Below are 24997 nucleotides of genomic sequence, written 5' to 3' on the forward strand. Positions count from 1 at the left end.
ATCTTGTATTCTATTGGAAAATGTGAAGCTTACTGCTAGGAGGGCAGCAATTATAATCTTATAACTTCTAAAAGGAATAAAATGGTGAAAAAAGTGAATACAGAAGGGGACCTTTGGGAAGGCAGTTAAGACTAATTAATGGAAAAGACAGAAACCTTATAGGAATGTCCATGGAAACTTTTTCTAACCCAACGATCTCATTTCTTCCTCAAGCTTTTCCAGAAGAGAAGTGTATTTTTGTCATATCAGTGAGTACATGGGTGTAGGGGATTTCTAATATAGAAACTTTCTCTGCTATAGGAATTAATTGTCCATTCCCACTAAGTCCTAGAGAATTGCGTGAGACTCTGAGGGTCTCGTTCCAGATAGATTAACCAATATGGGTCACAGGTGAAACTTGAACCCACATCTTTGCAATTCCAAGGTCATCTCTCTATCCACTTTGTTTCTTAGAATAGGATCTTAGAGAAAATGTGATAGTTTGTAATTCTTCCTCCTTACAGGCACCACTATGCGAAGAAAATACTTAATTTGTAGCTAAGGTCAAGACAGAGGAGGGATCTCTACAGTTTAGTTTCAGACACTCATGTGAAGGTGGGAAATGAGCACAATTTGACTCATCAAATGAGATGGAATATTCAATCAATTAGTACTTAATGTTTGCTGATTAATTGATTGTTGTCATCATTTGGAGCAACAGGATGCATCTTGTTAGGAAGTGCTGAATCCAATTGTGTTCATTTCCCACAATTACCTAAGGTGGAGGCATTTATGAAATGCTTACTGTGTGCCATGTGCTGTATTGGATAATGGGATACAAAGAAAAAAAATGAAACAGTTCTTGCCTTCAAGAATCTGATATTCTATCAGTGTGTGTGTGTGTGTGTGTGTGTGTGTGTGTGTGTGTGTGTGTGTGTGTGTGTGTGTGTGTGTGTAACACCTACCTTCCAGGATGTGAGGATCAAATGAGAAAAATTTGTAAAATGCTTAGCTCAATGACTGGCACATAGTGGGTACTTAATAAATGCTTGTTTCTCCCTTCCTTCCTTCCTTCCTAACCTCTCTCACTCCTTCCTTCCTTTCCCCCCCATATTGGCTGTTTGAAACCTTCTCTTCTCTCCTCAAATCTCCAGTGACACTACTCCCCTGAACTTTCATCTGATAACTTTCATACTTTATCCAAAAAATTGAGGTTGTCCAATGGATAACTGTCTGTTCTCCTTTCCTCATCTCTCCATTCCCTGACATTGTCCCCCATCTTTTCCTCTCTTACTTCAGTCTCTGAAGAGGCTGCACTTCTCCCCACCAAGACTAACTCCTATGTGTACCCCTGATTCCATTCCTTCTATCTACATCAGGCTGCCCCATAATTATCCCCTGTTTTTCTCTAATATTTAATCTCTTCCTGCTACCTACAAACACACCCAAGTGAGTTCCTTCCATCCTCCAAAAATTCTTACAAGATTCTACCATCTCTACTAACTACCGTCCTATATTTTTCCTTTTTTTCAGCCAAACTCCTTGAAAAATCCACTTATGTGGATTTCAGTGGCTCCCCTTCCTCTCTTTACATTCTCTTCTTAAACCCCTGAAATCTGGTTTCTAACATCCTCACTCAACGGAAACTGCTCTTCCCCAAAGTTACCAACTCTCTTCTTAAGACCAAATCTAATGGCTTCTTCTCAATTTTCATCCTCTCTGACCTTTCCATTGTATTTGACTCTTAAATTCCTTCTAGCCCAGGATAATCTCTCTCTTCTGGGTTTTTGGCACACAGCTCCTCTCTGGTTCTCCTTCTACCTGTATGACTTCTCCATCTCAGTCTCCTTTGATGATTCATCATCCACATCATGACATGATCACTAATGGTAGGTTCTGCCTAGGTCTCCTCTTCTCTTTTCATTTTTTCCATTTCAGGAGGTGAGGTTTGTAAACTGTGCTAGAAAGAGGTTTAAACTATAGAACTTCCCAATCAAGGGAAATCAGAGTTTGTTTGCTTGGTTTTCCGAAACTATTCAATAGCCGTCTCCCAAAATGGATCTTCTGAATTAGTTCCTTTACTGAATTAGCAAGTAACCAGACCTACCACCACACAAATACTGCTTTAATGAACTCAGCAGCCTCCTCCTAATCCATCTTGTTTTATTTTTAGGGAGGATAGCTCTGGCCTTATATAAGTAAGCTCAAGCTATAAGCTAGCCAAGGGGGAATATATCAGGAAAGTAGGTTCTCTAGATTGAGGTCAAAGTAGGATGAAAGATGTTCTGAAGTTGAAAAAGGATTTGAAAGCCCAGAGTAGATGTAAATAAGGAATGCGGGGTCCCACTCAGAATTGAATAAGAGCCTACAAAGTGCTTAAGATTAAGATTATGATATAAACTTTTAGACCAGACCTACATTCGAACATAATTCTTGTTTTTAAACAGTAACTCCTAGATACAATCAGACATTCACCTAATTCTCTGAAAATCAATTCCAAGAGAAACTTACTCTAACTGGGGCAAAGAAGAAACTCTATAATAATAAAGATGGGATTTAAATGGGTCTATTGTTGTTGTTTTTAAAAAGTTGTTACAATTTTACCAAAAATATAGAATGCTTCAAGAATTTGGGTATGACCCTTGAGTGGGGGCTGTACTAAATTGTGTATCATTTCAATTTTAGTATATGTGTTGCCAAATTGAGTCCAGTCTACTGTTTTGTTGAAAGCTACTATGTCTCCTTTCCTTTTTTGCCAATTAAATGCTTCCTCTCTAGACCTTTTCTCCACAGCATGTTAAGAAAATGCCAGCTCTGAGATGCTATTAGGTTTCACCAGATCTAAGAAAGGCCTGAAAGCAGGAAAATGAAGATATTAAAGCAGTGTGAGACTTGAAAGAAGAGAGCTGCTTGCCCTTCTTCCCCCGCTGTACAAACCTTTTACATGAAAGTAATTAGATGCCAGTAGAACTTTTCAGTATATAATAGGTATCCTCCTCTACTGAGCAGTTAGGCCTGGAGTCAGAAATGAGTTCAAATATGGCCTCAGACATTTACTAGCTATGTGACCCAGAGCAAGTCACTTAACTCTATTTGCCTCTGTTTCCTCCTTTGTAAAACGAGCTGAATAAGGGATACAACAAACTACTCCAACATCTTTGCCAAGAAAACCCCACATGGGGTCATGAAGTCAGACATGACCAAAAAAAACCAAACAAACAACCAAACAACAAATCCCCCCCCACTATTGAATCACACATTACTTCAGTTCATCGTCTGGGAAAAATCTGTCTCTAGCCCTCCTTCAGTGCCTACACTAGTCCTAGATCAGACAGAAACCATAAATCAAATAGTAAAGCATTTAAGTGAGACAAAATAGCACAATAAACAGTGGGGAGGGAAGAATCACACAGTAGAATAATTCTCAGTCCCCATACACAGAGGAGCATAAACTCCACCAAGACCAGCAGCCAACTGGGCATGGTGGCTCACTGTAATGCTAATCAGAGAGTTAAAGATCTTCCCCACCCATTAATGGGCCTACCCATGAAGGAAAGCTTGACTGGGGAGGCCCACACCTTTTGTTAATTTCTAATGCACTGGTTCTTATTCTCATGTGATACAAACTTTCCGACCAGACCAAACCCATTCTCATGGGTTGTGATGCCCTCTGGCTCTGAAAAGTGTATAAATACTGAGGTAAGGTTTTACTTTGGGGCTTACTCATTGGAAGCATTTGTTTGGCCAGAGGAGACTCTGGGCAGCTGCGAAGGAGCCCACGGCTTTGAAAACCCAGATGTTGGTGCGTCTCTCTCTGGTAACTATGTATGTATGGTCAGACAGTTGGATCTGTCTGTGATCTGTGATGTATGTATTGCTTACAGTCATAGCTGGAAGCCCTGTCTGTTGCTCTTTGTTTCTCTGTATTTTCTCTGAAGTTCAGGGTGCTGACTTTTTCCCCTGAACTAAGTGAATGATATATGTACTTGATTTAAGTGATTGCTAACCCCTCAAAAGTTGCCTTTCCTTTTAGAAAAGCAGAACAAAGAACCTGTGGTAGTAGGCCCTCCTGTGTATGTTGGAGTATGTGCTTTTACAGTCACTTGTAATCCACCCATTACCTGGAGAGGTGGAAGCTTGAGTTCACTAGTTCTGAGCTGTCATGGCCTAAGCCAATCCAGGGCCTGAACTAAGTGTGGCATTAATTCGAGTCTACCAGGTTGCCTAAGGAAGAGCAAATCAACCCAAGCTGGAAACCAAACTGGTAACAACCCCAGTACTTATCAGATCAGAGTGGAGCTGGGCTCTGAGTAGTCTCTACACTTCCAGCATGGGTGAGACAGTCATTTAAGGAGAAGAAGAATCACACATTGATGAATCAAGGGAACAAGACATGAAAAACTTTTGGGTCTAAGGTGAGGGAGGGTCTCAGTACCAGTGGCATCTTTTTTCTATCATCAGGGGAAAACTCCTGCTTGATTTCCACTCCTATCCTTTAGATGTGTGGCACTGTCCAGGAACTTCTGGGCCATCACCACTCTCTGTCCATCGTCGTCATCCACTGCCTCTGGAGCCACTGAACACTAGTTCTTTGCACTGCTGCTGCTCTCTGGCTTCTTAGCTGCCATCTGGTAAAGCTCTTCTCTTTGCTGCTGCTTCTGGAAGTATCATTGCTGCCATAGAGTGGGGCCGCCCCGGCTCCATGACCTGGGGCTTGTCAACCTGTTTTCAGCTCTGTCTTTAATACACCTCATCTGTCTCCTTAGCTGGCCCACAAACAGGTCGCTCAGGAAACTTACGAGTTTTTTTTCCTCATCTCACTCAAAACAAGGGCCCAAGTCCCTACTCCTCTATGAGTCAAGGAGAACAAAATCCTTTCAAGTCAAGATGCCAGCTCGGTGAACTACTTCTGCTGAGTCTTTCAGAAGCTGGGTAATGCATGTGAAGACACACATGCATGTACGCACACCTGTTTTAATATTTGAGTAGCTTCCATTATTATCACTTCTAACACTAAGCAGCTGAAATGAAAACAAATACAGTTATCCCTTTCACATTGCAGGGGTTAGGGGTGCAGGCCACCATAATCTGGAAAATCTGCATAAAATTTTCGGCCCTCCCTTCGTACCAGAGAAGAAGCCTGAATTTGTTTCTTTTTCTTTTATGGAGTATTTACAATACCTTATTGTAATATTTGGGTTAAGTAGTTGGTCATAGGCTCTGCTAGTCTTCAAATGTCATCTGCAGCTGCTGCAAAACTCCCCCCAAATTCCCATGTAATTTCTTATGCCCACCTGTGATATATTGAAACCTTGATGGGGAAAGTCATGATATGGAAGGGATAGCTGTACTATTCATTTAGTACTAGAGGATCAGAAGATCAAGGCAGCTAGGTGGTACAGTGACCTGGAATCAGGAAAACCCAAGTTCAAATCCTGCCAGAGATATTTACCAGATGTGTGACTCTGGGCCAGTCATTTAACATCTGCCTACCTCAGTTTCCTCAAATGTAAGGTAAGGACAAATACAGTGCCTACCTTCCAGAGTTGTTGCCAGGATCAAATGGCATAATATCTGTACAATGCCTGGCACATATGTAATGCTTATTCCTTTCCTTCCCTTTCAATGGAACTGACCTCAATTCTCACTACATACAAAGAAAATAATCTGGAGAGCACTCTGTGTCTCTTCAATTCCCATCCTCTCTCCTTGTAGCTAGCTAGCTAGCACCTGGCTATGAAAATTTTCTTAAAGCCATGATGAGCCTGAAGAATTCACTAGAAACAATGAAGGGGAGAGGCAAAAACTGGTGGTTTCTGTCAGTACTCACAATAACAACCATAACCCCTTGACTTATTTTTTTTATTAATTTATTTGTTTTCAGTTTTCTACAATCATTTCCATAAGTATTAGATTTTCCCCTTGACATTTTTTGAGAGTGATTTAAGGTATCTCTAATTTTGTGAGTCCTGGTGTTTTCTCTGTGTTGGTAGGTTGAAAAAACAAAAAAGGAAGCCTTTTCTTATTGTAAATATTTTCAACCTTCTGCTTCAGGTTAGCGTGCAGAGGAGAGAAAGAAAACTAGAACAGATTGTTCTGAACTCTAAGTTTAGAAGTTCAAATTTGGATTTTAGATGAATATCTTTTCTTACTTTATCCAATTATTTTCAAAGTCATCTCAATACTCAGTTTGTGAGTTAACATATAATAACTTGTGTGGCAATGGGTAAGAGTAACTGAGTCTCCTTGTTTTTAAACTTTATGAACTCAAGGGGCTCTCATTTCAATTGCTGAAGTGAGTGGCCCAATTCAGTACCCCACATCTCAGAAATCTCCTGGCTAGCAACTGTTTTCAATAATCCTCTGATGACATTTACTTCTAGGTCTTCTTATTTCAAAAGTGGCTAACATTTGGTTATCCTAATTACGAAAAAATGTCATTATGCCATAAGACCTTCTTCCAAAGAAGTCACTTTGGGTTGACTAATTTAGTTCTCTGATGACTAAGATGTTTGATGGCCTGGCTAGGATGCTATGTGATACATGAAATAATGCTGAGTTACAGACAAATCTGCAGCTAGGAGAAGCACTGGACACGGTCTTGAACTTGCAATCAGGAAGATTCATCTTCATGAGTTCAAATCTGGCCTCAGACACTTAAAAGCTGTATACCCTGGCAAGTCATTTAACCCTTTTTGCCTCAATTTCTTCATCTATAAAATGAGCTTGAGAAGGAAGTGGCAAACCTTTCCAGTGTCTTTGCCAAGAAAACCTTAAATGGGGTCATGAAGGTTCAGACATGACTGAAATGACTCAACAGGTAAATTTGTTCAGAGAAAATGAAAGGCTGAAGCAGTTACTAAGCCCAAAAATATTAGAAAAACAATTTTCAGAGAAACCTTCCAGACCAACAGTAGCAACATGTGTTACATGTAGTTTATGAGAGAGAAGTAACATGGTTTAGTAGCAAGATAGGGCTGGAATCCTTTAGCCAGTATGCTGCTTGATGGCAGAGACTGTCTCTTGCCTTTCTGTTTCCCAGCACATAGCATCATGCCTGGAACATAGTAGGTGCTCATAAATTCTAGATGACTAATTTGGAATCAAGGGGATTCCTCCTTAGGCATTTACTAGTTGTATGACTGTAGGCAAGTTACTTAACCTCCCTGGACCTCAGTTTTCTTATCTGTGAAATGACTTCTAAGCTCTAAATCTATGATATTTTAATCTACAATTCTATGATTTGGGAAGCCTAAAGTGATGATGTCCACCATTGGATATCGTAGAGGAAAATATGATGGATTTTAAATCACAAGAAGAGGGTTCAAATCCCAGCATTGTCACTTACTCTCTGAGTAATCTTGAGGAAGTCATTTAACCTCATCTAAGGAAAGAGGGAAAGAATGGTTTCCAGCTTTAGATCCTATGATATGATTTTCATTGAGAATTGGGGAAAGTCTTTGTTAGTGATGAGAGATTGTATTAACTTGTGAAGAGTCAGATCCATAGCTCTTAGGACACATCATCACTGAATTAGATCACCTCTTAGCCTCCATTTTTCAAATAGTGCCTTAAAATTTACAAAGCATTTTCATTACAACTCCACTAGGTTTCTAATGAAAGTACCATTATCTTCATTTTCCAGATGATGAAATTGAGGCTCGCTGAGCCACAGTGACAACTCTAAGCACCAACACCCTTGACTGCAAATCCAACATTCTTTTCATTACTTCAGAACATACAACCTATTTCTTGTCTCCAGAACAGCAGAGACCAGCAGTAGACCCCACAAAACATTTAGGAAGGAAAATAAACTAATTGAGATCATGACTATCTATCTTTCTACCTCTATATCTTCATCAGAGGTACAATCAGCTAGGGCTACACACAACCCAAAATAGAGGGGAGGGAAAAATTTGGATTACCACATCCAAATTTATCTACATATCCCAGAGCCTTACATGGCTGCTCATTTCCCTGTTCTTTCAAATTGTGCAAAGATGGTCTGTTTTGACCAAGGTACACCAGAACTGAAAAAATGCAAAGCTGACCCAAATACCTGTTCCTTTCCTAAATCAGATGAGAGCGAAATCTCTGGCCATCTCTGGTAGTTGTCCCCTTTTATGCTTCTCCACCAAAGCTTTACTAATGCTTGGCTTGTCATAATATTGCATCCTGGTAGGAATCAAATCACTTAATTTCTTTATCTTTCTGTTTTTATATTTTATAGCGGTTGATAACTATGTTGGCTGACATTATAGCAACCCCATACAATAATCCAATCCTATTTTGCAAGACTTTTAGCATTTCATATGAAAAGTGGAATATGAGAACAAAGATGATTATAATATCATAACCCCCAAATCCAGAATATATGTGTAGCTTGTTACATTAATGTCCAGGGGGCTTTGCTATTAGAAAAGACACATGGCAATCAAAGTAATTCTCTATTTGCTCCATCCCCTACACCATCCCTATCATTTACATCAAAAATTCATTTATCAGGATGGATTGGTGAAGCAAACATTTTGGGTTTAAAAAAGCAGTATACTATTTTTAATTGTGTAGTCATTTCAGTCCTGTCCAGTTTTTCATGACCTCGTCTTGGTGTTTTCTTGGCAGAGATACTAGAGTGTTTTGCCATTTCCTTCTCCAGGCCAATTTACAGATGAGGAAACTGAGGCAAACAGGATTGTAGGACTTTCCCAGGGTCACACATTTGAGGCCAGATTTGAATTCAGATCTTCCTGACTCCAGGCTGCCACCCTATCCACTGGGGCACCAGTTACATCATTTTTAAGTACAATTATATAGTGGCAGACAGCAACACAATTGTTAACTTAAGTGTTACAAACATGGTAAAACATTATATCCACCACTATGAGTTTATATTAAAGAAAGTAAAGAATCAAGAAAACAGAGACAAAGTGATATGACAGTATGCCTGAGTTTTCAGATAAATATATAGTCATTTTCTTTTCTTATGCTCTTGTTTAAATATAGGAATACCTGCACTTGTCAATAGAAGGAAAATAAAATGTTGATTTTTTTTAAAAAGAAATTATCCTCCTGAGTTATATTTTCTTCAACATTCATTTGCTCACTCATTCATTATTCAACAAATATAGAAGAACCATCTATTATATGCTTGGTAATATTCTAGGCACTGAAGAAAATACAGAGATCAATAAGAAAAAGCCCCTGTCTTCAAGGACCTTGTATTCCAACAGGGGAGTTAAGACATGTCCAGTTAGCATGAATAACGAATCCACTGAAGAGGTTGCATTATTCAGTTTCATATTGCATATTTTCACTGGGCTGGAACCATATACAAATAACTATATAAAAATAAAATCTAAGCCTATGAGACAAGTAAGAAAGACTAAGAATTCAAATCAAAGAGACATTGTTTGGGGCTCATAAGATTTAAAGCTGGACGGGATTTTAGGGGCTCATGTAATCTAACCCTTTTAAATAAGAACAGGAGACCCAGAGAAGTTGTGTTCTGTGCAAGATCACACATGTGATCTTGCCACCCAAGCCAGGCTTTGAGCCCAAGTCCTCTGACTCCATATCTAGAACCCTCTCCAAATTTCATGGTGATGCTTCCATCTGCTCACTGTCCGTAATTCTCCCCTCTGGAACAAAGCTGAATAAGTCTAATACCATTTTCACCTGTTCATATGCTTAAAGACATCTATCATGTTTCAATTCTTCCCCGTCTTCTTTTCTCCATTACATTCTGGGCTACTGCCACTCATCTTGACTTTTTTCTTGCCAATGGACTTCAGTGACTCTAGAAGAGAGAGTGAGGCGACAACTTTGCGCAGTTCTGCCTCACTTAAATCCAGTTGACATACAAGTCAAGATATTACCCTCGTGATATCATTAATCCTTTTCAAGGAGTACCCCAAGTTCTTCCAGGAGAATTTCATACACAGTAACAGCCACAGTGTGTGAGGATTGTTTTTGATAGACTTAGTTCCTCACAGCAATGCAAGGACCTAAAACATTTCCAAAGGACTCGATGCAAAATGCTATCCACATCCAGAGAAAGAACTATGAAGTTGGAACACAGAATGAAGCAGACTATTATCTCTTTTTGTTTGATTTTGTTTAGTTTTACTCATTTTAATTTCTTATTAATTTTAATTCCCATTCATTTTAATTCTTATATGCAACATGACTAAGGAGAAAAGGTGTTTAATAAGAATGTATGTGTAGAGACCATATCATATTGCATGCTATCTTGGGGAGGAAGGGGAAGAAAATTTAAAACTTATGGAAGTGATTGATAAAAACTGATAACAAATAAATAAATTTGGAGAGAGAAAAAAGAAGTACCCCAGTTCTTTCAACCAGTTTTCCAGCATGATAGTCAAACCTTTCATCATTCTCATTACCCTTTTTTAGACAAGCTTCAGTTTCTTAATATCACCACTAAAATGTGTTCTTCAGTCCTTTAACAGTCATTTAATCAGTTAATAAATATTTATTAAGTACCTACTGTATGCCAGGCCCTGACATACTAAATTCTAGGGAAAGGCAAAAGATAGTCTCCACTCTCAAGCAGTTCAAAGAGGGAGATGACAGACAAGCAACTATGTAGAAACAAGCTACAGATAGGATAAACTGGAAATAACTCACATAGAGAAGGCACTACAATTAAGGGGAATCCTTGGGGAAGTCTTCCTGTAGAATATGAGATTTTAGCTGAGACTTAAAGGAAGCTTCCAACACCAAAGAGAGATGACACTTTAGTGCCACGACAAGGATAAGGCACAGCATCAGACTACAACTCCCTCATTCTGGAGACTACAGTTCTTTTAACACAGAAGGGACCCACCATCTTGGCCACCATTACCACCCACCTCTGATCAAATGCCACCAATGGTCAGATAACCCAAGAATAAAAATGTTATCCACCTGCTTGCCTTCCAGCCTGACCTCCTGGAACCACCATTCAGGAGAATAACCCTTGTGGAAATGAAACCTGATAATTTTGGTGCTGTGATCCCTGTCTCTTCATCAACCACAGTTACTGATAAACAGGAAAAGAAAGTTCTTGCTCTCAAAGTCCTTGGCATTGTCAAATGGCTCAACTTCATTAGTGGATATTGATTTATCATTAGAAATGACATTAAAGAAGATGCATTACCTTTTGAAAGATGCTTTTGAAAGACCACTGGACCTTTCCTTCTGACTCATGGCTGAAACCTCCTGTATGCTAGGTGTCACAATGGATAGAGCTCTAAGTCTAGAATCAGAAAGACTCATCTTCAAGGGTTAAAGTCTGGTCTCAGACACATACTAGCTCTGTGTCCCTGGGCAAGTCACTTAACCCTGTTTGCCTCAGTTTCCTCCTCTGTAAAATGGGCTGGAAAAGGAAATGGCAAACCACTCCAGTATCTTTGCAAGAAAAATCCAAATGGGGTCACAGTCAGACATCACTGAATGACAACAAAATTAGAATGTGAATTCCTTGAGCATAGTGACTGTCTTACTTTTTTACTTGTATCTTCATTGCATAGCACATGGTAAAATCTTAAAAAATGCTTTTTCATTTATTCATTACCATAGCCTAAGATTAAATTAGCTTTTTGTCTTTGTCACTTCCATATGGGGGCAGCCTGATGATGCAGGAGTCATCAGTTTTATAAGAGGGGGAGGAGGAAGTTCTCTGTATCTGATTGGTTTCCCATCTCTGATGTCTTAGAAAAACACCAAGGATTAGAAACTGAAGCTGCTACTTTATAAGCACAGAATATGTGAATTTTCTGAACATGAAAGATTCCAGAAAAGGAAGTGATATTAACTAAGATGGGGTAGGACACAGCAGGGATATGCTGTTAAAAGTTTACCAAGCATCAACAAATACATATGCATATTTTAAATAATATATATAAATAACATTATAATATAGAATAATAATATAATAATCTACATTATTAAATCTTAAATTATTATATATTAAATTAAGTCTAGATAATCAGCACTAAGAGATAAATATTCATACTGAAAATTTAACAATCCTCTGATCTGGTTTTAATTGGCTCCTGCACAAGAGGCATTAGACAGCCCCTGAACCCCCCAAAAATAACAAAACCGCTAGGGGGTTTTTAGACTATCACTACATCAAAAAAAAAAGCTTTTGTAAGCTTTACATTGAAGACTTGTATCTTTCTTAGCATCCCTAAATGTGCACCACCCTATTTAGTGCCAACATAGAGAAATGGACAAGCCAAAATGCATTCCCTTCATATGTTCCTATGTAAATGAGTTGAGTAGCAAGGTTCACTTCTAATCCTGGCTCTGCCCCTAACTTTTCTGGATGACCTTTTTAACTCATCTACTCACTCTCAGTCTCAGTCTCCTCACCTAATAAAGAGATGAAGCTAGACAAACTCTTAAACATCTCCTATCTCTAAAGTGTTCTGCCTCCATTATGGAAGCAAATGGTTGCCTTTCCATTCAGTTTCAGCTATAGTTAGGGATGGAATGGCTGCTCTGCCAGCATTCTGAGAAATCTGCAGCTGATAACCCACTGTGATATTTTTTTCAATTAATGTTTTTCCTGCCTCTTAATATCATATGCCTAGATACAATATTTCACTTCCACTAATAAATTTCAATTCTCAGTTCCCAGAAGCTAAGAATCCCTTTGAAACAAATAGAAATAACCTTTTGGAATGGTGTGATTATTATCCAACTTGTTAGATAGAGCCTGTTTGACCTGAGAGAGACCACACAGGTTTAAACTGGACAGTTTTTAGGAGTCCTTCTGTACTGGATTCACAGTCCTGCAAATGGCTAGCTAGGTAAGTGATTTGAAAAAAAAATCCATGTCCTTGGTTGTTCTGGTTTTCTTTATCAATCAACAGACATTTGTTAAGTGTCTACTATGTGCCAGGCATTATGTTAAGCACTAAGGATACAAAAAGAGACAAAAGACAGTCCCTACTGCCAAGGAACATCTAATGAGAGAGACAAAATGCAAACAAATATATTCAAAGCAAGGTATATGGAGGATAACAGAGGGAAGACCCTGGAATTAAGAGGGGTTAGGGAAGGCTTCCCGTAGGAAGTGGGATTTTAATTGTGTAGGTGATAAGACATAAGGATCCCTGTGCTATTGGAGAAGGGCTTGAATCTTTTAAAGAAGAAAATCATTAAGGTCGAAAATGTTTCAAGTCTAACACTACCTTCATTTTTAGGAATGGCATAGTAGAAAGAGAATATTAAACTGTGTTACCCTGAGCAAGTCACAAGCTCTGTGAGCCTCAACTTCAGTATCTATAAAATGAGTAAAAGAATACCTGTCCTACCTGTTTCATAGCGTTGTTGGGAGGAAAGTGCTCTGTAGGTCTTAGAGAAATGCCTAAATATGATTTGTTACTGTTTTATGATGTGAAAGCCAAGCACTTAGAGGTTAAAGGATTTCCTTAGAAGCAAGGCTAGCAAGGGAGCCAAGGTTTTAGGCAGTAAGTGTTGTGCCCATGGGCACCAGAGGTTTGTGGGTACAGAGCAAGGGCTGGGCCCAGGGAAACTGAGAAGGCCAAGAAAATTTAGGAAGTCAGAGTAGGCAAAGAAAGAGAACCAGGTGAGCAGGCTTGACTCAAGGTGTGAGCAAATAGCATTGGTCAGCACAAGCAGCAGCTCAAAAACCAGGCAGACACATGGTTACCAGAACCCCAAGTACTAGATGGCAGAGCAAAGTTGGTGGTTAAATATCCAGGAAAACAGTCAGGACCCAGATCCCCCTCCCATCAGAAGTGAGGGAGGGCAGGGCCATCAAAACAGGTGCAAGGTGTGAGTTACAAAATTTCAAAACCAGTTCAGCCTTTTGCCTCAACTTTTATTAACTTCAGGTCAGGTGAGAATGACCTCTTTAATGTAGCAAGCCAGAAGCCAATTAAAATAATTTGACTAGACAGAAGAGTGAAGGGGGAGAGTGGGCATCAAGAATTGCAGTTCCTTACATGGGTCTTTTAACCATAATAGCACCAGTCATGCTCAGATCAGGTCTATATAATTTTTTTTTTTATAAATTCATAACTGAAACAGAACACTAAATATTTTCTCCACTCACATGCTATTGTGCTGTGTCATTGTGGCATAGTGGTAACCTCAAAGGCTACGACAATGGGAAGCTTGCTCTTATAAGGCCCACAAATCTGGAAAAACTTAGGTATGGGCCTAGTGATAATCTGTATGTCTTTTATCTAGGATTAGCGTAGGCAGTATGCTGTAATGGAGAGAAATACTAGACTTGAAATCATGAGACCTTTGTTCAGATCCTAGCTTAGATGCTTCCTGTCTGCGTGACACTGAGCTAGTCACGCAGCCTCAGTGTCTCATATATCAAATATAATACTTATTCTATCTTGTAGGCCTATTGAAAAATAAGAGCTTTACAAATATTAAAGTGCATATATTTTGATATTAGGAAAACTACAAACATAATAGAGCATATTTACCATTAAAAAATCATATGATTATATCAATAGATAGAAAGTTTTCAGCACAATATAATACCGATTTCTATTCAGAATGTTTAAAAGCAGAGGGATAATAAAGATTAATAAAGAGTATTTATCTTCATTATTAGACTGTAATCCTGGTAAATACTATCTATTGTCCACTTTAAACTATGAGCTCCTTGAAAGCAGCGACTTTTATTAAACTTTCCTTGTATTGTCAGCTCACTCTTAGCATAATGCCTGGCACATGCTTGATAGACGCTTATTGACTTAAAGCCAAGAGCGTGCATTATCTATAATGGAGAAATGCCGTGGGTCTTTCCAGTAAGATCAAATGAAAGCAAGGATGTTCATCATTACTACTCTAATTTGATAGAGTTCTAAAAATGTTAGCCTTAGCAATAAGACAAGAAAAGAGAATTTAAGGGAATAGCAAAGGCAGTGAGAAAACAAAACTATCTGCTATACATAAGGGAAGAGTTCTTGACCAAACAAAAAATACCAAGGATCATGGGTGATAAAATGAACGATTTTGTTTACTTAAAATTGAAAAGGTTTTGCACAGAAATAATGCAGTTAGAATAATGCAGGAGGGATATAATTAATCAGGGAAAAAATTGAAACAAATTTCTCTAATAAAAGTCTAACATCCAAGAGATGCAGGGCATAGATACAAATATATAAGACAAGAACCATTCTCCAACAGATAAATGATGAAAAGATGTGACTAGGCAGCTCTCAAGGAAAGAAATCTAAGCTATTAACAATCAAATGAAAAAAATGTTCCAAGTCACTAGTAATAGAACAAAATGCAAATAAAACAACTCTGAGATCTCATCTCATGTCCATTAGGTTAGCGAAGATAAGAAAAAGGAAAAATGATGATTGTTAGGGATTGTAGAAGGAAAAGTGTAGAAGTGAGAATGAGAATAATTTATATAATAATAACAACACTATAGAGAAAAATAACTTTGAAAGACTTTAGAACTCTGATCAACCAAATGATAAACCAGGTGTCTGCAGACAGCAAATAGTAAGCAAACCAAAACAGCAAACAGGAATCAGGGAAGTTATACAAGTTAGAATGTAAAAGAATCTGTTATATTCTATACAAATTAAAATATACAAAATTGAATTCACTCTTTAACTGAAAGCAAGATATATCTCAGCTTCAACTCAAAGACAAAGAGCACTTTGTCCCAAAAGAGATTCATTCTAGCAATCTGCAGTCTAAAATGTTGAGTAATTCCAGAGATATGATGGAGTCAGCTTCTCTCTGGAGTGTCTTCTATCTCCCATAAAGAGTTCTACCACCAACTCAGTAAGTCCCTCACTGGGACACACATAGTTACACTCAGCTTTCTCATTGCCAATCCAGAGTCACATCTCCTCCTGTAAATCATCAGTGCACAAAATGCCCCAGGACTTAGGTAGAAGTCCAGTTATACTCCTATAAAGAAATATTTGTTTGCCAAGTACATAATAATAAGACAGAACATTTTTTAAAAATGCTGTATGTGTGAGTTGTGACTTTAAGCTCATCTGATAAAAGGGGAACCCCAAGTGGTAAGTTTTTTTTCTGTTCCAACAACTTATGAAGATTATGGAATGAAAGAGGGGCAAGTCTATGAAACGTGCTCTGTTTTCATAGTAATGGTGGAACATTCTTATGGAGACACATGCTCTGACCTCTTTCCAAAGGGCAGGCAAGATCAAAGAGATTCTTAGTTGATGGTAAAGACAAGGTCTAATTGGGCTATACATGCATTCATGTAATTTTCATGTAATTAAATGGTACTCAAGATTAGGGGTTCCTGGCTGATTTGTTGGCTCTGGTGAAAGGAGGGGCTGTCCCAAAGAAGACTGATTATTGAGCCAGAAGAATTCACCTATTCAGTAAACTTAAAAAGAGAAATAATTTCTGTTCTTATTCTAAGCTAAGTTGGACCCAGGACAGTCTCGTGCTAGTTTATGTTCAATACTCTAATGGTAATTTAAATGGGAATTTCTTTTTCATTCATTAGTAGGCTCAAGTGACCTGCCTAGGTCACATGGAAGTCTCAGTCACACGGAGCCTATGGTGAGAGGAGTTCACTGAATGGTTCACTGAGTGGTGGAACAGGAAGATGTGGAGCTAGAACAGAGGTGAGAAGAAATTAGTGAGAAAACAGAACCAAAGGATGCAGGCAAGCCCACAGCTGGCTGTGAGTGTGAGAAGAGCATTTTGTTTAAGGGAGCCTGTTTGTGATTTGTTTAAGGAACTGGTTTGTGGGAAGCCTTGGGGATAGTGTTGTTCTCTGCATTGTTAATGCATGTGCGGATTTTTATTACTATGATGGATTTGGCTTTCTGATGTCTGAATAACTGCTTTGGTTTTGTCTTCCATGTGGAGAGTCTGTGGTATTTCTTGATTCAGAATTGTGCTGGGATATTCATGGCTGTCATAGGTGCTGTGAATATCACGTTGGTGCTTCAAATATTGAAACAAAATGAGACACCTATAAGTGATTCGATAATTAAAAAATGGAGATCTATTTGGCCATGTCAGGAGAAAGATGTTCAACAAGAATAGGTATTGAGGACTCCTTGAGTTGATTCAGCTAAGCAAAGCTTCCTTACTTAAGCTGCCCATTATTGTTCAGCAGCCAAGTATTTGAGAGATCCTGAAACTCCTTGTAGCTTCTTTGTATTCAGGCAATCAACAAATGACATCAGCAACCTGAGCCTTTAGTCCTTTGAGCCCATCAAGTTTGTTCAGCATGATGATCAGTACCTTTTAAGGGAAAATTAACTTAATGAGCATGGAGGCTTGGGGTTAGGATATTCTCACAACTCTCATTCATTTTCCTCTTCTTTTGAGGGTTTTGGGACTTTGTGAGCTCTCCTTTGGACTAGCAAGAGAGTGAGGGAGAAATTTCCCCCATTCTTTCTCTTCCTCCCTTACAGCAGATGAAAGGATACCTAGGAATTTGAGATCCAGGCTCAGTCAGTATGCACTGCCATTTTTGAGTAGTTAACGCAAGGCTCTGCATTTAATACTTCAACAAATGTGATCTGCACCAGTGAAGGGAAGACCCACACTGATGAGATCATGAATCAGTTAAAGTATGAACTTCTTTGAGGGTATTACTGTTGAAGATAAAAGAAGTATTTTAAGTGATCTTTTAGTTAAGAAAAGATGGTTCCTAAAGCATGATCAATCCTATTTTAAACAAATGGAATTAATGGATCCATAAGAAATTTGGATAATCTGCCAACAAGCTGACAGGGGTGGCTTCGCTATAGAATCATGGTCCAATTAGAGGAATCATGGAATTATAATTAGAGTTGACCTTAGACTTTAAATCTCATCTAGTGATATCACTAGGTTTAAGTATCACCTACTCTAGTCCCCATTTTACAGATGAGGAAACTGAGACCCAGAGGTATGAAATAATTTTCCCAAAGTCATACAGATAATAAGTAATGAAAAAAAAGCATTTGACTTTGTCAGGAAGGGGCAGCTAGGTGGCACAGTGAATAGTGCCAGACCTGGAGTCAGGAACTCTTCCTGACTTCAGATTTGGCCTCTGACATTAGCTTTGAGACCCTGGGCAAATCACTTAACCCTGTTTGCCTCTGTTTCCTCCTCTATAAAATGAGCTAGGAAAGGAAATGGCAGACCACTCCAGTATCTTTGCCAAGAAAACCTCAAAAGAGGTCACCAAGAGTAGGACACAACCAAAATAACTCAACAACAATAGGAAACCCGAGCTTCAGTTTTGACATTGCCATTAACTCTCTATGTGATTTTGAACAACTTACTTGACTTCTCTGGGTTTCAGTTTTCCTATCTGTAAAATGAAGGACTGGCATAGACTATGTCTAAGGTTCCTTTTAGTGTTAATGTTTTATGATTCTAAGCTAGCTTTTCAGGCATGGTTAATGGAGTCAAATAACACATCTTGCCCTTTTCTACTCAATTGTGATTTTTTTCTTTTCTTTGTATTATATAAAAGTTGTCCTTAGTAAAGTGAAAGAAAAGCTGTGGTAGGTTTTACAATGCTGGAGTAGCACTCTTTGCTTTCTGAGGACCAGTTTTGCTAAGTATGGAACCACTAAGTGATGAATTCTTTGGCCATAGCAACCCAGTAAAATAATTCGTTATTAAAAGAACTAACCATAAATACTCAGGTCACAATAAAGAGTAAGGAGTTGGGTGGATAGTAGGAGCGGAATGACTTGTGCATTTTTGCATCCTTTTTGTGTATATCACCAGGGATTTGTATATTAAACCCTGTAGAATTAGCTTTAAGGCATATGCTACTAGGTTTTTATTCCTTGAGATAAAAAATGGAACTAATTTATATTCCACCAGTTGGCCTGGGATTTATGGAAGTTAGTCTCACCTTGAAATACCTTAAATGAATATTTTGGCAGTCTTTGTAAGGCTGAGTAGGAGTAATAACATGAGATGTACCAGTTACTTTCTGTTTTTCTAGTGAGTTGTAACAGATGACCATAGAGTGGCATCCATTCCCAATGCTGCCACTAATTGCCTGTGACTGAACCTCATGGCTTTTTCTCAATCCTTATTCTTGACTTTTCTGTTGCCCCTGACACTCTTTGACACCTGCTTCTCCTGGATACTTTTTCCCCTCTCTGTTTTCTTCTGCTTCTCTTCCTACCTGTCTAAATACTCCTACTCATCCTATGACCATAGGTATTAAAGAACTAGGACTTAGAAAAAAATAGACTGGGCCTTAAAGAATTTAAAGCTTTAGAAAAGAAATGCTGGGTTTTTTCCATAGAAAACAGAAAGTATGACTCACATCTCTTGTATGTCTTTAGATTATGATACTTGCAGGTGTAAAGTATAGTCTCATTTTAATATTGGAGTGTGCATATCTATGTGAGGAAGGTTGAGAAAAAATGAAGGGAGCCTATGGAGATCATTTTAACCTTAAGGGAAGGGCATGTTCTTCCTGAGTTCAAATGCAGCCCTAGATACTTACTAGCTGTGTGACCCTAGGCAAGTCACTTAGCCCTGTTTGCCTCAGTTCCTCATCTGTAACTTTGCCAAGAAAACCCCAAATGAGGTCACACAAAGAGTCAGACATGACTGAAATGACTCAACAACAACAACACTGTTTTAGATAATCTAGAAATCTGGTACAGTAGAAAGAGTGCTGCATTGCAAAGTAGAAGATCTGAGCTTAAAACCTGATTTTGCCACTGATTGTGTGACTTTGGGCGAATCGCTTAATCCCTCTGGGTCTCAATTTCCCCATCTTTAAAATGAAGGCAGTAGACCAGGATGGTAAGATTTCTTCCAAATAGCTTTGGGAGCCTATGATCTCAACAATGTCTATACAGACCCCATCTAACAACGGGGGGAAAAGCTATGACTAAATTTCTCTTCCTCTTCTTTATTAACTCCTTGAGAAATTGGTGTCAGTTATTCAATGAAAATTCTCTCGAAAGTTATCAATAATTTCTTAATCACCAAATCTCATGGCCTTTTCTCAATCCCAATCCTTGATTTCACTGCAATTGCCGGCACTATCCATTACCTATTTCTCCTGGATACTCTTTCCTCTCTTGGTTTTCACACCACTATTCTCTCCTGCTTCTCCTCCTACCTGTCTGACCACAGATCTTTTACTTACTCAATCTCTTTTGCTAATTCTTGTCCCCAAAGACTCTTCTGGCTCTCTTATCTCTCTATACTATCTCACTTGGTAACCTTATCAGTTCCCAATGATCATTTCCATACAGATGATCTGATCCCCAGATTTATATATTCACCCCTAACCTCTCTCTTGAGTTCCAGTTTCTGTTTTAAAAAAAAAAAATATTTTTCCCAGTTACATGTAAAGACATTTTTTAGCATTCATTTAAAAAGAAATTTGTGTTCCAAATTTTCACCCTCTGTCCCTCACCTCTCCCATCACTGAGATGATAAGCAATTTGATATAGGTTATACATGTGCAACCATGCAAACATATTTTCCTATTAGTCATGTTATGAAAGAAGACACAGACTAAAAGGAAAAAAGAACACATGAAAAAAAGGTGAAAATGGTGTACTTCCATAGCATTCAGAATCCATAAATTTTTTCTCTAGATGTGGATAGTACTTTCCATCATGAGTCTTTTGGAATTGTCTTGGATCATTGCAGTGCTGAGAATCGATGTCACTCACAGTTGATCAGAGTACAATATTGCTGTTACTGTGTACAATGTTCTCTTGGTTCTGTTCACTTCACTTTGCATCAGTTCATGTAAGTCTTTCTGGGTTTATCTGAAATCAGCCTGCTCATCATTTCTTATAACACAATAATATTCCGTTACACAACTTGTTCAGTCATTCCCCAATTGATGGCCAACCCTTCAATTTCCAATTCTTTGCCACTACAAAAAGAGCTGCTATAAATACTTTTGTACAAATAGGTCCTTTTCCCCCTCCTTTGTTTAGATCTCTTTGGGATATAGACCTAATAGTGGTATTGCTAGATCAAAGGATATGCACAGTTTTCCTGCTCTTTGGGCATAGTTCCAAATTGCTCTCCAGAATAGTTGGATCAATTCACACTGAGTTCCAAATTACCAGCCACATATTAGACAACTCAAACTGGATGTCCCATACACACCTCAAGTTCAACATATCCAAAATTGAACCTTATTATCTTTCCTCCCTTACTATCTTCCTTCTTCCTAATTTCCCTTTTACTGTCCAGAGTACTCAATAACTTCTCAGTCACTGAGATTTATGATCTAGGTGTTATCTTCAACTCCCCTGTTGTCTTCACATTACAAATCCAATCTATTGCCAAGTCCTGAAAACTCTAGCTTCCCATTATCTCTCTTATATGTTCCCTTTGCTCCACTCACACAGTCACCATCCTACTGAAAGCTTTCATTACCTCGTGCCTGTTCTACTGCAATAAGCTTTTTGGATGGTCTCTCTGTGTCAAGTCCTTCCTTAAAGCTCAGGTCTGAGTATGTTACTCCCCTTACTCTATAAACTCCAGTAATTCCCCATTCCCTCCAGGATGAAATATAACCCCCCCCATTTGACTTTAAAGCCCCTTCTGTGCCTTTCCAGTCTTCTTATGCTTTAGTCCCTTCCTTTTATTCTGCACTGTAGCAATAATGACCCTGTTCCTCCATCTCCCAACTCCTTGCCCATTCACTGGATGTCTCTCCTTCAAGACTAAATTTAAATTTTACTTTCTCTTTTTCCATTCTCCTCCATGACTCCATCAACCACCCCCATGGAGTTGACCTCCCTTAGAGGATTTCCAATACTGCTAATTCCTTCTCTCTCTCTCTCTCTCTCTCTCTCTCTCTCTCTCTCTCTCTCTCTCTCACACACACACACACACACACACACACACACACACACACACACGAACGCACGCACACACAGAGTTGCATGTTGTCTCCCACATTAGAATGTGAGCTGGAGGCTGGGACTTTTTTTTATTTTAATTTTCTTTATATCCCCAATAAATGCTTGTTGATTAATAAAGCCAAATGTAGAGGATAGAGCACTAGAAATGACAGCAAAACCCAACTCTCCCACAAACTAGATGTGTGACCCTAGACAGGTCTCCATATCATCTGTTTTTAAATTAGTGGGAGTGGGGAGGAGTAGACAGAATGATTCCTATGTCTCAGGTTCTTTTCAGCTCCAGTGTCCCTAATCTGTTCCTTGTTCCCTCCCCTCCCCCCCCTTACATTTTGTTTATTGAGAAAAGAATTCAGGTAAAAGCATTTTAATTCCAACAAAAATAAGTTGACATAATTCTTCTTGCAGATATTTCAGGTGACATCATTTGTCTTGCAGATATATCCTAGTGTCTAAGGTGAGATGGAAGAGGCTGTGTCACTGGGAAGGAAGGAATCTGGGCCCCTTTTTCAGCCTGACTAGCTAACCTGCAGGGCTTGGTAGGGTGGGACATACAAACTAGCACGTATTCTTTTTGGCAATTGTCTTCAGAGTTCATCTGCAGTTAATTAAATTATCTTTCCTTTCCCATTAGCAAGCACTAGGGCTGATGTCATTGATCCCTCTGGCTCTCCATCTAACTTCAAAAAGATGCTTTTGCTTCCATTTCCAAAGTCCCCCAAAAGAGATCCAGGACAAAAGGTATAAATCCAGTCCTGACTGCCACCAGCTCCCTAAATGACAGATGCTTCAATGCAACAAACATTTAAGTACCTTCCATGTCCCTGTTCCAGATAAGTCACCTTTCCTCCCAGGTCTTATGAGGACTAGAGGTCCACCTCCAAGTTCTTTCAGCTCTAACGCTCAGTAATTCTATCTGGATGTGAGATCCTCTCCTTGTTACTAAGGGGTTCAACCAGTCATCTCGAGATTAGCAGATGTGCTCCAATTCTGGTTTTCAGACAACAAAAGAAATGTACTTGGTTCAAAGAAGAAAAAACGTAACATGCCAGTCCCCTTCACCCAAGGTGTCCTGCTAAGACATTTAAGAATGAACTGTCACAGTATTGCCAAAGAGAATTGAAAATCAAACATAACTTTAACCATCATATAAAGACATAAACCAAAGCACAAGAGAGCAAGGAAAGGGAATCCTTCCACCTATCCTCCTACAAAGGCTTTCAATACCACCATGTACTTTGTAATGGTACAGGGTAGCAAGAAATAAGTGCTATATTTTTCTAAATTCTGAGACTCAAAATGTGTACTCACCTGCCTTTCTTAGCCACTTCCTGTATTTCTCTTCCTTGCCAGTGGACTCTGCCTTCAGTGGCCAACACCCATCCCCACCACAAAAAGAAGAGGCCAGATTTCATTTTGGAGATAATATTCGGGGGTTCCAGAGCCCACCAGAGCTTTTCTTCGGAAAAACAGGCAAAAGAAAAAGTATATTCTTTTTCTCTCAAGATGTTATTGGTCTGTTCATTATCAGAAGGGTGTTTACTCATGCAAAAAAAAAAAAATCCTCCCAGAGTATGTAATCTGGAGAGCGGGAGAAAGCAATTTCCACTAAACCTATAAATCCCCCTACGTCAGATGTCAGGGATTTTCTGAACAGGGCCAGTGGGGGTAGGAGGTTGTAGGAGGGAGCAGAGGAGAGGGAGAGTTGAATTTCTGTGTTCCTATCAAACCATTATTTTGGTTGAAACAAGCTGGTGATTAAATTGGTTTAAAGTCCAATATTGGAAATATGCTAGGAAAAGGCAAGTATTCACAGTCTTGTGATCAAAGGGAATTCTAAATAGACCAAAGCAATCTCCAAGATTCCTTGATGCCAGTTGTTTAGGAGTAACAGTACCATTCAGAAATGTTCATTGAATCAAAAATAAGTAAATCTTTTAGACGCTAGCATGTTGCCTTTTTCCAGAAGGTTGTCTTTTAGTTGTTCCCTCCCTCTATCAAGTAGTTTAACTATCCTTGACAATTTTATAATTGATTATCAATTGAAATGTCACTACCTTCAATCTATTTTAAACAAGGGGTATGATTGATAGGGCAGAGTTCTCACCATCAGCCGGAACAACATCAGCTTTTGAAAAAGAAATGGCAGTGGGTTGTATGACTTGGTTGAAGTGACAACTTTATGTTGCTAATAAGATACAACTTCTGTGATTCAAAACTTACCTGTCTCTCTCTCAAAAAGGAGGAATTCCCCCAATGATTGTCAGAATTCTAATAGAGCTAAGAAGGCAAGGTGTGAAGGCATATCTTCATGAAAAAGCATGAATATACCTCCAAATTCCAGCAGAAGTTAGAGAACAGGTTTTATAGCATCATAAGTAAGAGTGGACCAATGGAGGACAAGACCTTTGTCCCCCCAATTCATATGGAATTATGCCCCGCCTCCTTAGTCAATAGAATATAAACTTCCACAGAGGAAAGGTCTATTCCATTTCTTTTTCCTTTGTATCACTAGCCCCTAACACAGTACCTGGCATGAAGTAGGTACTTTCCCAATGCTTATTGAATGATGAAATTTGCGTTAACAAGGGATTAGAGAATTAAAAACTAGTGAGTTGAAAACTAAAAAAAAAACTTATGAGGTCATCAAGTTTCCTTCACAGCCTGTCCTCTTCCTGCCTTTCCAGTCTCCTTGCATCTTATTCCCCTCTATAGTCTACCATGCACTGGCCTCCTTTCTACTACTTTCACAAGATACTCCATTTCCGAACTCTGTGCTGTTTCACTGGCTGCCCAGCTGCCTGTGCCTCCTTGTCACCACTGCATGGCTTCCTTATGAGGAAATTATCTTCAACAAGAAGCCTTTTCCATTTCTCTCTAATGTTAGTGCCTTTGTTCTGAGATGATCTCTAATTTATCCTGAGTTTATCTGGTTTGCACATAGTTCTTTATGTGTTGTCTCCCCTGTCAGATTGTGAGCTACAGGATGACAGGAACTGATTTTTGCCTTTCTTTGTATCCCTAGCATGCCTGGCACATAGTAGGCACTTAATAGACACTTGTTGATTTGATTAGTCCTGAGGCTTTTAACATTAGTTTCATGGAGCCCTTTGGCAGTTATGTGAAGTCTATGAAACCTTTCTCAG

This window comes from Notamacropus eugenii, chromosome 2 (genome assembly GCF_028372415.1).
Source record: "Notamacropus eugenii isolate mMacEug1 chromosome 2, mMacEug1.pri_v2, whole genome shotgun sequence".
In the NCBI taxonomy this organism is placed as follows: domain Eukaryota; kingdom Metazoa; phylum Chordata; class Mammalia; order Diprotodontia; family Macropodidae; genus Notamacropus; species Notamacropus eugenii.